The sequence below is a fragment of the Perognathus longimembris genome, chromosome 2, assembly GCF_023159225.1.
Source record: "Perognathus longimembris pacificus isolate PPM17 chromosome 2, ASM2315922v1, whole genome shotgun sequence".
NCBI lineage: Eukaryota > Metazoa > Chordata > Mammalia > Rodentia > Heteromyidae > Perognathus > Perognathus longimembris.
The window spans coordinates 45459418-45474301 of record NC_063162.1 but is presented as its reverse complement, the minus strand read 5'-3'; the positions used below and the strand labels follow the sequence as shown (position 1 = coordinate 45474301).

Sequence of the window (14884 nt, the reverse complement as noted above, 5' to 3'; positions counted from 1 at the left end):
CCTGACATTCTTGAAAGCTCCCAAGAATCTCCCAACAGTTCCCTTAACATGTGCACCTTGTGTTGACAAAAGCCCCACCACCAGCTCTAAGTTCAGCAATGATGGAAAGAATGAGCCCTATTTCTCCAAACAGAAAAGCAGGCAGGAAGGACTGACTGGGAAGGAAGTGGGGGGGGGGGGGAGACAGAGGGAGGGGAGAGGGAGGAATGAGCGGGAGAAGGAGGGAGGGAGGAAGGCAAGGGAAGGGGAAGGGAAAGTGAGAGGGAAGGGGAAAAGAGGGGGAGGGGAGGAGGGAAAAGAGGAGGGAGATGGGGAGGGGAGAGGGAGGGAGAAGGAAAGGGGAGGGAGAGAGGAGATCTCCACAGGCCAAAGCTGGAACCTCTCTCCAAGTCCACAGACCCCAAACAGTGCTCACCACTGCTCCCCGGTCCCCTCTCCACAGTAGCCTGGCCAAGTGGGCTGTGGGCAACAGCTCCGTGGAGAAAGCGAGCCATGGATCCGATGAGGACAGAACAGCTAGCCACAGCTGCAGGGTGGGGGCCAGACCCGGGGCTATTCCCTTTGGAACAGCCTCTCTTCCCTGTGGCTGGCTGCACCCCCTCCAGCTCCAGCCCTAGCTACCCTGGCTTCCCTTGGGCCTGCAGGCAATGACAGACCCCAGCTGTAGTCCTGGAAGAGTGGCCAGCACGCAATACAGATGTGCACAGCTGCAGGCTGGAGGGGCAGAGCAGGCTGCTGGGGAGGCAGGCGAATAGTATCATTTGAAAGCTGAACCCATCTCCAAAATGTCTGGAGGAATGAATGGGCAAGCCTGGAGCCACTCACCTTGCAGGGGCCCCCTCCCCCAAATCTCTCTCCACCCAGAGCTCTCATTCTGCTGTCCCTGGGTTAGGGCCCCTTTCTCCTCACTGGGCCTCAGTCCAGCACACAATGACAGTGAGGGGCGGGCTGGTCTGGAGGTGCACACAAGTGGGCCATAACACTGCTGTCCACTAACAGAGACTGGTCAGCAAGGGCAGGACATGACTGCAGCTCCTCTGCTGGGAGCATTCTGAGTTGGGGAATCTGATGGCCCCATTGCGTTTCAGAACTATCATGTTCCAGCAGCCTCCCTCCACCCCCTGGCCCCGCCTCCAAGGTGGGACAGTCTGGCTTGTCACAATGACACCTAGGGCTGGTAGGAAGTGTGAAGACATCAGCAACTCTGAGAACTACTGAGCAGCCAGCACCCAGGACCAAGAAGCAAGTGGCAGCCTTTCATACCACACTCCTCCCCCTCCATCCTACCCTGCTCCCACATTCTATCCTAAAGCCCGGCCTCTACCCCAAAGCCCAGCCCTGACTACATGCTCACCCCCATCTCTCCACCTCCATAGCCTTTGTAAACATCACAAAAGCAGGAGCACCAGTGCCAGTGGCTCTTGCCTGTAATACAAGCTGCTCAGGAGGTTGAGATCTAAGGATCATGGTTTAAAGCCAGCCCAGGCAGAAAAGTCCATAAGACACTTATCTCCAATAAACTACTCAGAAAAGGCTGAAAGTGGTGCTATGGTTCTCGGAGCTTTGTGCTATTCCTGGCAGGACCATACTTGGGTCCTGCTTGGCCCTAGAAGGGCTGCCCAGCTTGGAGAAGGGGCTGGGCACCTAACTGCTGACAGGAGGAACCAGCTTGAAGGGGGCAGGGCAGAGTCTCTCCATTACTTCTCTTGCCCATTACTGCGGGACCAAAGACAGTACCCAGCAACAAACAGTCATCCGAGCTAGGGTATACTAAGCACTCACAGCACTTATTACTAAGTAGCATGAGAAGCAGTTATTTACTTCTTTCTTATGCATCACTCCTAAACTTCCTACAATGAACATGACTGCTTTGAGAGTAATGATGTAAAGTACAATTATTTGTACAAGTTACAAAGTTTAGTAAAGGTCACCATTTCTCTCCCAGAGACACCGCGCCTAGCCAGCTCCTACAGGCAGGGGCCACCTCCAGCTAGCTCTCTCCTACTGCAATGAATGTCTCCAGGGCTAATCCCACTCACCAGCCTGGCAGGGCTCTGTGTCCTTGCTCCAACCAAAACTCTAACCAAGGAGGCACAGATAGGAGGATTGTGATTTGAAGTCCAGCCTCAGACAAAAAATAAAGGGGGGGAGAGACTTTTCATAAAATAATGTAAAGCAAAAAGGGTTGGAGGCATGGCTTGAGTGGAAGACAGTTTGCCTGGCAGGCACAAGACTCTTGAGTTTGAATCCCAGTGTGTGTGTGTGTGTGTGTGTGTGTGTGTGTGTGTGTGTGTGTGTGTGTGACTCTCTCTCTCTCTCTCTCTCTCAAACACACACACACACACACTTCTGAGAATTCCACAATTTAGAAAGGGATGGCTAAGCAGGACCAAGGTAGAACACACAGTGGCACAGCTAAGCAAGGTAGGGTCACTGTTCTGTGTCCTTCACCCTCCTGTCCCTTCACAGCCTCTTCCCCATCTTCTCCTTTGTAAAACTAGGAGCATAATGGCTGTCTAGGGAGCTATGCCAGAGGAGAGCTTTCTTCACTATTATCTTAGTGGGAAAAGTGTATTCATTGCTCTAACACCCTCAGAGGACAGAGGGGAACCTACCCAGGAAGAGGACCGTGTGCTCAGCAAGTGAGGCCAACTCAGTGCAGTGGCGCTGAACTCCGGGCTTCAACCCATAAAGCAAGGAGAGCCTTCCCAAGGGACTGAATCTTGGTAGGTATGGGGTATCATTGGTTTCATGCACTGGGAGGCCAACTGGGCACAGTGAACAGCAACGGAGGGATGGAGGGTGCAAATACAGATGTGTCCACCTGCCCCAAGAGGGGGTGAGCCTCCCTCTCTGCTCACCTGACAGGTAGCAGTTAGCCAGCAGTCACTCGGTCACCAGGCCCACAGAGTCCTGGAACATGGGCCCAGACTCCGAGTGAGGCAGCCATGTCTCTGGGGGTGGGGGGGTGTCTCTGAATGCAGAAAATGACCCATCTGGTGGCTTTTAGACGATGGGGAAAATGGCATAAGAAGTCTCACACGATAAGGAAGTGAAGTCCTTGCATCACAGATAGAAGGCCCCAGTGCCCCGCAGCTACGGTGGAAGAGTCAGTGGCACTGCCTGATGCCTGGAACCTTCAGACTTTCGGAGAAACTAGGAACAAACAACAGGGACTGGTGCCCAATGCCCTCCTTCAGCCTATCTGTAGGTCTAAATTTCCCAAAAGAAAAAAATGCTGGGGCCAAGACACATTCCAAAAATAAAAATTTTGAACAGTGTAAGGGGGTGTCCTATGAGAAGCTAAATTTCCACACTTGAAAAATCTATTCTGGGTTTTACCCTTAAAGACTCACTGCCTCTGCCTCTGAGCCACCAGGAGGCAGGTCTGCAGGGACCATGCACAAACATTCTAGGCCCTCACAGGATTGGGTTTCCCTCTCCAAGTAGCTGCCTGGGCCCACACACCAAGCCTTTCAATAAAATTCCAGATCTCCACATCTCCCAAAGTAGCCAGGGCTGGCCTGCGTCAACAGGGAAGCCCGTGTCCACCATGCTGGGCCCTAGCCTGACTCCTGGAGGTCTAGGGATCTAATCCTTCTAATCCTCCCATCACTGCACCTGGTCTATAGGGATCCTGTTACCTAGAGCATCTCCTCCTTCTTCCCAAGCCTGTGAACTCCAGCCTCCTGTCCCTCACCATCAGGCAAGATCTGACCACAGCAAGGGTTTGCCTTCCCTCCTGTCTTCCACTCCAAGCTGGATCCTAACACCTGGGCCTTCCCTCCTGGCCCAGAGCATGTTCTCCCTGGCCCCCAGGCAGGAACCCCTACTCTACCTCTGAATCTCCCTCTGAGAGATTGTGGATCCTGAAGACCTGGCCCCTTCTCATCCTGGGAATACCCACAAGTTCAATCAAAATGCCTACAACACCTTCACCCCCCATGTGAGTAGAGATGGTTCTTGTCTTGACCCAGGATCAAGACTTCACTGCCTCCATTATAGATACTGGGATCACATGACTAAACTGTAACGCTAACAGGATAAGGAACAGTGTCACAAGCTGCAGAATCCTTCCTAATGAGGTCTTTTCTTCCACCGTGCTGCCTGGAGCACAGATGTGAGGATGGAAGTTCCACAGCCATCTTTTTTTTTTTTTTGGCCAGTCCTGGGCCTTGGACTCAGGGCCTGAGCACTGTCCCTGGCTTCTTCCCGCTCAAGGCTAGCACTCTGCCACTTGAGCCACAGCGCCGCTTCTGGCCATTTTCTGTATATGTGGTGCTGGGGAATCGAACCTAGGGCCTCGTGTATCCGAGGCAGGCACTCTTGCCACTAGGCTATATCCCCAGCCCTCCACAGCCATCTTGAATCATGAGCACAAGAAGCCACACAGACAAATTGTGGAGAACCAAGTTTCCTAAGGAAACGATGGAGAGGAGCCACCATGCCCGGCCTGATTTGCAAAGTTCAGGGCTTGGACAGGACGGAGAAATAAACTTCCATCTTGTATAAACTACTGTTACTTGGCTTTTCCTATTCCTCGCAGCCAAATTTAATCCTGACTAATACACTCTTGTTATTTTTAGGTCTGACCCCCAATGACTCCAGACCAAGAGGACAGAACTTCTTCTCCCTGCCTTGCAGGAAAAGTTTCCCTGCTGCTGGTAGATAGACTGTGCTGCAGGCTGGCAGGTCAGTGTTTAGGTGAAGAACCTCCAAGATCCAGTGGTGGTGGTTTCAAAGAATACAAAAGTCATAGATCAAGGCCACCGGGACCCTGTGGACAGTTGTAGAGACACACGCTCAAGACTTCACACCCCATGCCCCACATCCTCCCAGAGGTGGAGAATGTTCTAATGCAAGGATGGAGAGCACAGAATAACCCATCTGGACAGGCAGAGCCCTCCTTGTCCTTCTAGGGCCCACAACAGTCCCTGGAGGGCAAGAAGAGGTCATGTGGGAGTGAGGGCCAGCCCTGCTGGTGGTCTCAGGAAGCAACAGGAAGGAGGGTGGAAATGCTCAAGAAGGAGCAGCAGCCGGGCTGCAATACCTGGAGGGTAAACACAACATGGTGGGAAGATGGGGGTACTGCAGGAATGGGTCTAAGAGGATCTAGATGCTTCAAGGTCAGATCTCCCAAGACCCCACCAGGTCTTCCTAGCTGGCTCTCTCTGGGTGGCCCTGGAGCTGGGGGCCCATGGGAACATGTGTTTGAACCTGGACTGTGATTTCCTTAACCCTGCAGGGACAAGGGCATCATTTCAAGGAGCTGGGAAAAATAAAAACACACGGGGCTGGGGATATGGCCTAGTGGCAAGAGTGCCTGCCTCGGATACACGAGGCCCTAGGTTCGATTCCCCAGCACCACATATACAGAAAACGGCCAGAAGCGGCGCTGTGGCTCAAGTGGCAGAGTGCTAGCCTTGAGCGGGAAGAAGCCAGGGACAGTGCTTAGGCCCTGAGTCCAAGGCCCAGGACTGGCAAAAATAAATAAATAAATAAATAAATAAATAAATAAATAAATAAATAAATAAATAAATACACACATGCCCACTCTGGGTTCTTGTCCCCATTCCTCCCACTCCTGTACCCCTCACCAGCTAAACTTGCTTGCTCAGCAAGCAAGAGATTTACCCCTTTCCTACCCTTCACATCATCCCCATTCTCCTAGGCATCGCCCAATCACATCACATCTGTCCTATGCTGTTAGAGTCAGCTCTGCTTGGCTGGGCTCTGGTTGCCCTCAGCCCTGACTTTAAGGCCCCTAGGTCAGCCCAACCCTCGCTGGGCCACACTTGGTTTCCATGTGCAAAGTGAGAGGCTGGACAAGGGGCCTCTGTTTTCAATGCGGTAGCATTTCATCAAAGCTCAATGTAGAGCTGGGGCACAGCCATTGTGTGGATGGCAGGTTCCAAGGGCAGCTCAGGAAGAGGCTGCAGAACCCTGGGTCCCCAGGATCACCCTAGAACACCTCCAAGGAAGACACTTCAGAGCAGCCCCAGCTCCGGAGGACATCCTGGAACACACAGTCCCTTGATGCCTCCATATCCTAGGCCATCCCCACATCTCCACCCAGCCATCAAAGGCCAGCAGAACCCCACCCACCCTGCTGACTGCTAAGTCTGTGTCTCACCTCCCCACTCCAGGGTTCAAGCCCCTCCAGCCCATGGGGTGGAATCCCCAGTGTGTGTAGGGAATTTTGTGCTATTTCACAGAAGGGAATGCTAGCACTCTATGAGGAAGCAGAGGCCAATAACTGTTCCAGTCAGCAGGTGGAACAAACCAATGGGGGCTGGGGACTTCCCTGCCTGACACAGGAAAGCCTGTGCTCTCCCTACTGCTTCAGCCCCCAGAAGAGCCCCCTTCCCCCCTGAAGCCTCCTTGCTTTGCCAGTGGATGTAGGGACGCCGAGAGTTGGGATTAGCAGAGGCAGAGAACATGCCAGACACAGGGGAAGGCCCTGGGACCACAGCCTCCAACACATCCCTGGCAGCCAGATGCCTAGGGCGGTAACAATGGAGCTAAAAATAGGCCTGTCCATCTTGTGGAGGGGACTGAGCAGCCAGCTGCAGGAAACATCTGCCTAAGCTTCAGAACAAACACGGAGGAAGTCTCCTCACTACAGGGTTCCCCTCCCGTGGGGCCAGAGAGCTCGGTTCAGGCACTTACAGCAGAAGCTCAGATCAACCCCTCACCTGCCCTATTTGTCCCCCAACTCCCAACAAAGATTTGTGCATGCATATGTGTACACACACACACACACACACACACACACACACACACACACACACACTGTATGGAATCTAACACACATCCCCTTGGGCACCAATATGTGCCTTAGGATGAGAGCCAGAGGCTCCTCTGTTCCTCTTACTTTACAGAGAAAAAAATAGGCCCACAGGTGGCCAGAGACCTGTCCAATCACTACACAGCGGTGGCAGGACCAGGACCAGGCACTTCCTGTCCTTTGTCTCCTACATCTCCTTTGCCCATGACTGCCAAGGCCCAGTAAGACTCTCACCAGGGCAGAGCTCTCTGGCTCCAGAGGACCAAGCACAGTAAACACAGGGGACAGTCTGGCACAAAGGACTTCAAGTAGACACAAGGAGGAACCATGTACTGATCTCTGTAAGTCTTCATGAGCAGATCCCCTGCCCCAGCCTACCATGCCCCAACTCCCACCTGGCAAGAAACTCCAACTGAGTGAACTCTTCCCAGTCTCTGGAACAGTAGGCAACACCAACAGACCACTGCGTGTACTTGGTAATACAATATGACAGCAGGCCAGGACGTAGAGGCAGCTACAGAAAGCAGAATTGTGCCTCTGAATGGCCCTGGGATTGTCTGTAGAAATAATGTTGTCAGCTGACCCAGTCATGTCTCACCTGGCATAGGCAGATACTTCATGGCCTTGTTGGCAGTATGAGGGCAGCAGGTGGGGCCTGTAAGGTTCACTCTAGCCTCCCATGCACCCATTCCACAGCTTCCTACCTGGCCCACCCTACTTCCCCTCCACCCTGCTCACTAGGGTAGGAAGCCTTCCTAAGCACCCCATCCACCCATCCCACCCCACCATGGGCTCTCTAGGCCCCTGGGCCTTCAAGGGCATCTCAGGGCCCCACCAGTGCTTGGCACAAATCAATTCTTGAATGAGTAAAATTAAGGAAGAACAACACAAAAATAAGGGGTCAACTTTGCCAGTGTCTTCCACAAGCAAGTTAGATATCTCAAGTAGAGTTTTAACATAGGGCCCAGAACGTGATGCTAAATCCATAGCAAGCCATCATGTTGGATAACCTGTAGAAAGTGGTAGGCAGGGAATAATGACCCAAGAATTCCACACAGCTAAAGTGAATCACATGGCAGCCAGCAACTGTGGATACCATAAAGGGGGGGGGGGTGATGGCTCTGAGGGGGTCTCCTGTCTGAGAAGCAGATCCCCACCTATGGGAGTCAGTCACCTGCTCAACTTCACTGGGTTTCTCCAGTTCTTCTAGTCACATGCCTCCTGTCTCTCTGGAGGGACAAGGTAAATTGGGCTCCTGCAAATCACACACAATGAATTCTTAACTCCGAGGAGCTTTCAGCTAGGTTCTCACACTGGGTTCTTGCAGGTTGCTGGCAGCAGGTGACATGCACTGACCTCAAGAGAGTACAACACTGTGCTAAGTAACACAAGGTATCTGTCATCTGATCCCACAGTACTACAAGCCTGCTCTACAGACCCAGGGTTCCCAGCACCTTCCTTCCAGGGCTCCTCGGTTAAATCAACTGACAGGACAGAAAGTAGAATGGGAGCATAAAAGCCATGGTAGAGAGCTAGGATCCGTGACTCAAGAGGTAGAACACTAGCCAAGCAAAGCAGGAGGCCCTGAGTTCAAATCTCAGTGTAACACACACACACACACACACACACACACACACACACGATGAAACTTAAGCTTTCTGCAGTGGCCCCACAGCAGCTGGTCTATGCTCTGCATAGATGCACACGTCCAATGACAAAATGTGCCTGAGTCACATACATAAAAGTGTCTGTCCTTGATAGGGAAGTAAAAATGATTCATTCCCTGAATCTCAGCCCCCTAGGTCAACAGCCTTTTGCTGCTCTGCATGCTGAAATGGGAAGTATGCACAAAGCCTTATAGCGACTCATGCCAGCAAGGTATAGCATGGCATGGTATAGCGTGGAGTGGCGTGGCATGTGTGGAGCAAATCTGCACGTGAGCTTGGCAGAACCAGAGCAGAACTGGACTTTCTGATCCAGGCAGCACCATTTCCACTTGCGGGAATGGCCAGTAAACTGAAGCATGTGGCAAATGTTTTCTCAAATGGGTACAAGGTAAGTTTGCACTTATTACCAATGATGGACAAAGCTGGGCTTTCAATGGAAGGTCAGAATTGAGGAAAACCTGGTCGGTCACTGTGAGCTCAGCAGCTTCCCCTTTCAGAAATGTGTTTCATGACAAGTGTGGTGACATAAATGGCCATTAATGATGTTGATTTTGAAATGATGGCACAAAGTCTGTTCAGATTTGGAAGATGTGCATCATTAATTTTCCCAATGACCAATGCTCGACGTTACCAAGTCTCACACACACACACACACACACACACACACACACACAAAACATCTGAAAGGATAAATCTCAACACATCCATGATGAATCCAGATGGCTTTTCTCATCTTCCTGAATATCTTATTCTGGTTTTTATTTATCATTCTTACAGTGCCCCAGGCCTCTGGATGCCCACTTGACCATGCAGCCTAGCCATTGTGCCAGCAGCCATAGTTTGGTATAGCTTTGCAGCCAAAACTATGCTGACCCTTCCCCAGCACTGGGGACACCCAAGGTGGCACAAGTACAGTGTTAAACACCTTCCCATGGGAAACACCAGGTCCCTGGAGCCAGACAACCCTGGACAGCCAGCCACTGTACTATCTGGAGCCCTGGGCCTTGCCTCTATGCCTCTGTGCCTGGTTTCCTGCAGGGCAGTGAGGGCTAACCAAGGTCATGCTGTCCCCAGCTGACCGGTTGAGCTCCAGGACACACAAGCAGCCCAGGTTCTCCTGAAGAAATGGAGCCCAATGAGGACACACAGCTTCCTCACCCTCCACAGGCCTACAAGGGGCAGCTTGCCCCACACAGTCCACACACACAGCTCAAGGGTAGCCCAGAAGCCTGGCTTCTAGTTTGCCCTTGCTAGCCTTGGTGTTCCCATTATTACAAGAACACAGCACTTGACCTCAGGTGGCTTCCCTCAGACTCCATGCCATGGTTCTCATCAACGCTCAGTGGAGAGCAAAGACAGGAAAGGTGATGACATCCCCACAGGAAGGGGCAGTGCCGGATGGACGGATGGACAAGAGGCCAACATTCCATCAGGAGCCCCACCTGCTGGAGGCCTACGGGGTCATGGGAGCCAGAGTATGTGAGCATGCGGAGCAGAGGAGGAAACAGGATTTACTGCGGAAGGCCAGGCACACGGCGGACCCCCAGGCAGGAAAATGACTTCATTTCACACTCTGTCCTCTTCACTTCCGGCCTTGGCACAGAAGGGACTTAACCCTGAAAGGGTCAGGTTTCACCAGGCCCTATTCTCCCTTCTCCCAGGACCTCCAATTCTCCTGTGAGGGGGCTCAGAGGGGCTGATGCAAGGTCTGCCCCCCACCCCCACACTGAGCTGCATAGCAGAAGGAAGGCAGAGAAAGCTTCCTGAAGCGGGAGGCAATGTAGCTGGGCCTGGAAGGGTAAGCAGGGAGGGACAGGAATGGCATACTGCTTTTTACTGCACACAGCCTCCTGGGGAGTAATGCAATATTGCCAAAGACAAGATGGGCTGGGGATGGGCAGAAGTCCAAGTGCTATGAGGATGGTGGCCAGATATTAGGTATGCTCTGCAGGGTGTGCTCAGCTGCCAGGCCCAGCACTAGGAGCAAGGCATGACTGCAGCTTCTGTCGACCTCAGACAGCTGAGTTATGGCGGTGACATGTACAAAGCCACTCAAGAAAGAGCCACACATGCTTCTGGGATCCCTGGGGCCCAAGGCTCTGCTGGCCTGAGGTCATCAACCCCAACAACATTTGTTTTTTCTGTAAAGAGAAGGGAAGCCATAACTTCTACAGTGTAGGACAGTGCACTGAGCAAGCAGACTGCTTCTTCCAGCCCCCAGCAGTCCCCTGTGATCTCTAGCAACCCTGGAGGTAGAGATCAGGAAGATCCTGGTTCAAGACCAGCCGAGACAAAAAGTTAGCAAGACCTCATCTCAACTACCAAGGAGGGCATGGTAGTAATATCTGTCATCACAGATGAGCTAAGGGATGCAAGTAGGAAGATTGAGGTCGGAAATGAAAGAAGCAAAAAATCCTACCTGAGAAATGACCTTGAGAAGAAAAAAAAAAAAAAAAAAAGCTCAGAGATGGTGCCCAGATCCTGAGTTCAAGTCCTAGGAGACACACACACACACACACACACACACACACACACACAACAACCACCACCACCACCACCACCACCACCACCACAAGAAACTTCAAGAAAGTTCAAACATGGCTTAACGGGTTAGAGCACCTATACCTAGTAAGCTCAAAGGCCCCAAGTTCAAGCCCTAGTACTGCCAAGTAAACTAACAATCAGTAAATAAAATTTTTGAAAGGCAGGCTGGGTGCCAGTGGCTCGCACCTGTAATCCTAGCTACTCAGGAGGCTGAGATCTGAGGATCACAGTTCAAAGCCAGCTCAGGCAGAACAGTCCATAAGACTTATCTCCAATTAATCACAGAAAGGGCAGGAAGTAGAATGGTGACTCAAGTGGTAGAACATTGGCCTTGAGCAAAAAAGCTCAGGGACCACACCCAGGCTCAGAGTTCAAGCCCCAGGACTTCAAAAGGAATAGCAGCACTAAGATTTGAACTTGGTGGTCCTAACTGCCAGGCTCACCCCACCACTCGGCAAAACAAGACCCCATCAGGATTCAAGGAGCACACTCCCAGGCCTCTGGGTGGTGCCTGGCAGGGAGCGCAGGACCTGGAACTCAAGGCAGAGACCACAGAGGGTGTAAGGCACAAAGGAAAAGACAAGGTTTTCCGTCTCTCCCTCTTCCTGTTTATCTGTCCCCTCTGTCCCACAGCTCCTGGTAGCTATTTGTTCATGGAAAGTCCTGCCAGGAAGAACATCCTGCCTCATGTGCCCTAGCCCCCATGCTTCCACCAGTCTTGCGCTGGGAACACTGAGGCCCATCTGGGGCTGGCGAGAGAGGCCCACTGCCACCCATCAGCCACATTCTTGGGCTAAGGAAGCATCACAAGAATTCAGGCCTACAGAGCCTACAGAGTGCAGGCAGGCAGACCTGACAACCAAGTCTGGCTCACCCACAGCATGCTGTGTGACCCTGGCCAAAGTAGGGACTTCTCTGAGCCAGGTTCCCTCATCTGTAAAATGGAGATCATGTTGATATCTACTTCCTAGGGCTGACCAGAAGACCACACAGGAACCAGCAAGCACGCAGTCCAACAAAAGAGTCGACCAAGAAATACAAAATAATTTAGATATGGTAGTCACAAAGGGAGCCTCGGTTGACCTATGAAGAACAGAAAGACATTGACTGAGTGGGAAAGTATGCCCAGAGGGCACAGCCTATGCGAATGCCCACCTCCCCACTGGAAGGACAGGCTACAGTGTGGTTGACTAGAGAAACCCACCCAACCAGCTGAGCCCAGGCCAGCACACCGTGAGCCCTGAACTCCATAGGGGCAGACATGGCACTTCCATGGCTCAAGCCCTCTGGGTGTGCATTCTGGGACACACTACGCTGGCGCAGAGGAAGGCACACTTGGCTCAGGAAAAGAGCACTAGGCAGGGAATGAAGAGCCAAGGTTCCACCAACTTTTCTTTGTATTACTATTATTACTTTGATGGTACTGGGGTTTGAACTCAGAGCCCTTGTGCTTGCTTGGTACTCTACTGTTTGAGCCATGCCTCCAGTCCAGCTTTGTGCTGATTAATTAAGAGATAGAATTTCATAGACTTTTCTACCTGGGCTGGCTTCAAACCACAATTCTCCAGATCTCAGCCTCCCGAGTAGCTGGGGTTATAGGCATGAGCCATGGCACTTGGCTCCTCCGACCTTCTGAGGCTGACATCCTCATCTGTAAATTGGTTTTTTTCATTTCTATCACAAAACTGTACTACAAACATCTCTGGAGCACTCAGGACGTGTAAGACAGGGCTCAAGGAGCTGGCAACACAGAAAAAAGTGCCTGTCATGTCCCTGGTAGTGGGAGGTATGGCAATAAACCTCAGGAATTGGGAAAACAGATGCTATGAAGAACTATAAGACTTTTAGGGGCTGAGAATGTGGTTTAGCAGTAGAATGCCTAGCATGCATGAAGCCCTGGGTTCGATTCCTCAGCACCACATTAACACAAAAAGCCAGAAGTAGTGCTGTGGCTCAAGAAGGTAGAGTGCTGGCCTTGAGCAAAAAGAAGCCAGGGACAGTGCTCAGGCCCTGAGCTCCAAGCACTCAGGACTGGCCAAAACCAAAACAAAACAAAAAGAATTTTAGACAGGGACACCCAGAAGTAGGGCTCAAGTTGGAGGAAAACTCTGAAGAAAGTGACATAGCAAGCGACAGTGTTCTCCAAAGGAAAAGCATCGAGGGTAGAGGAGACAACCATGGCAAAGGTCCTGAGGTACAGGGTACCTGGTATGCCAAAGGACCTGTGAAGCAGCCCATGTGAGCAAGCAGATGGTACTGGTGTGGGGGTCCAGAAGCCACCACAGACTGACAGGGGGCCAGGACAGAGAGTCATGCTGATCTGATCTCCATGTGCTAACAAAGTCCCTCTAGCTGCTCCGTTAGAAAGGTGAGGGGACAAGGGCAGACACCGCAGGCCAGTTTGCAGACTGCTACAGTCATGGAGTGACACTCAGTACCTGGCCAGCTCAGGACAGAAGAGGGGTAACCCACTCTGAAGGGAAAGGACACATAGTAGGACCTCCTAGCCCACTATTTTTTTTTGCCAGTCCTAGGACTTGAACTCAGGGCCTCAGCACTGTCTCTGAGCCACTTTTTGCTCAAGGCTAGCACTCTACCACTTGAGCCACAGCGCCACTTCTGGCTTTTTCTGTCTATGTAGTACTGAGGAATTGAACCCAGGGCTTCATGCATGCTAGGCAAGCACTCTACCACTAGGCCACATTCCCAGCCCATGAGCCACTATTTCTGAATGAGAATGACAGACAACTTGTAGGTACTTATAGATGCTGAACAGCAAAATTCCCCAGGGTAGCCACCAACCCCAATGGGACAGACAGGGAGCAGGTACACAGGAGGGCTGGGCAGACAGCGGGGACTGCAGTTTCCATACCCCAGAAACTCAGGGGAAAGCAGCAGGTCCTGGGCCCTGTGAGGAGAGAGGAACTTTCAGAGGTTGGTGCAGCGCAACAGGAAGGCAGAGCCCATCTATCCAGAGAGGACACAATGCCATTCGCAGGGACTTTCCAGAACTAGCCACGCCAAGGTAATGTTAAGTGCAGGGGCCAGGGGCCAGGGGCCAGGGACCAGGCAGGAGGAATCAGGAGCCGCTGCTTAATATCCCTGGGGTTTGGGGAGTGGGGATGGCTGATAAAAATATTTTAGAATTAGATACAGATGACCGTTGCCACATTATGAATGTACTGAGTGCCACTATATTTTACACGTGAAAATGCCTAATTTGAGGCTGCGGTTATAGCTGAGTTGTAGGGTTTATAGTTAGCATGTATGAGGTCCTGGCTTTGATTCTCAACACCCCAGAATTTAAAGAAGAAAAGTTTTTTAAAAGGTTAGAGCTGGGTACCAGTGGTTCACATCTATAATCCTAGCTACTTAGGAGAATGGAATCTGAAGATCATGGCTCCAAGCCAGCTCAGGCAGGAAAGTCCATGAGACTCTTATCTCTAATAAACTATCTTCAAAAACTCAGAAACAGGGCTGGGGATATGGCCTAGTGGCAAGAGTGCTTGCCCCATATACATGAGGCCCTGGGTTCAATTCCCCAGCACCACATATACAGAAAACGGCCAGAAGTGGCGCTGTGGCTCAAGTGGCAGAGTGCTATCCTTGAGCAAAAAGAAGCCAGGGACAGTGCTCAGGCCCTGAGTCCAAGCCCCAGGACTGGCAAAAAAAAAAAAAAAAAAAACTCAGAAACAGAACTCTGGCTCAAGTGGTCCAGCACTGGCCTTGAGCAAAAGAAATTCATCGAGGGCTGGGAATGTGGCCTAGTAGCAAGAGTGCTCGCCTCGTATACATGAAGCCCTGGGCACCACATATACAGAAAAAGCCAGAAGTGGTGCTGTGGCTCAAGTGGTAGTGTGCTAGCCTTGAGCAAAAAGAAGCTCAG

General features: G+C 51.7%; 1 protein-coding gene across 4 annotated transcripts in view; it reads right to left on the bottom strand.

Moving 5' to 3' along the window:
- The window catches only part of Pald1 (phosphatase domain containing paladin 1), a 57897-nt gene that overhangs the window by 32557 nt on the left and 10456 nt on the right, over window positions 1-14884 (bottom strand). The window contains exon 2 of one of the 4 annotated variants that reach the window (XM_048338947.1): window positions 13748-13899. The exons of 2 other annotated variants lie outside the window; for them this stretch is intronic. The gene's annotated coding sequence lies outside the window, so the exon portion shown is untranslated. Of the gene's footprint in view, window positions 1-2039; window positions 2078-13747; window positions 13900-14884 lie in introns of those variants that run through there. One more of the 4 variants, XM_048338949.1, reaches the window with a different exon arrangement.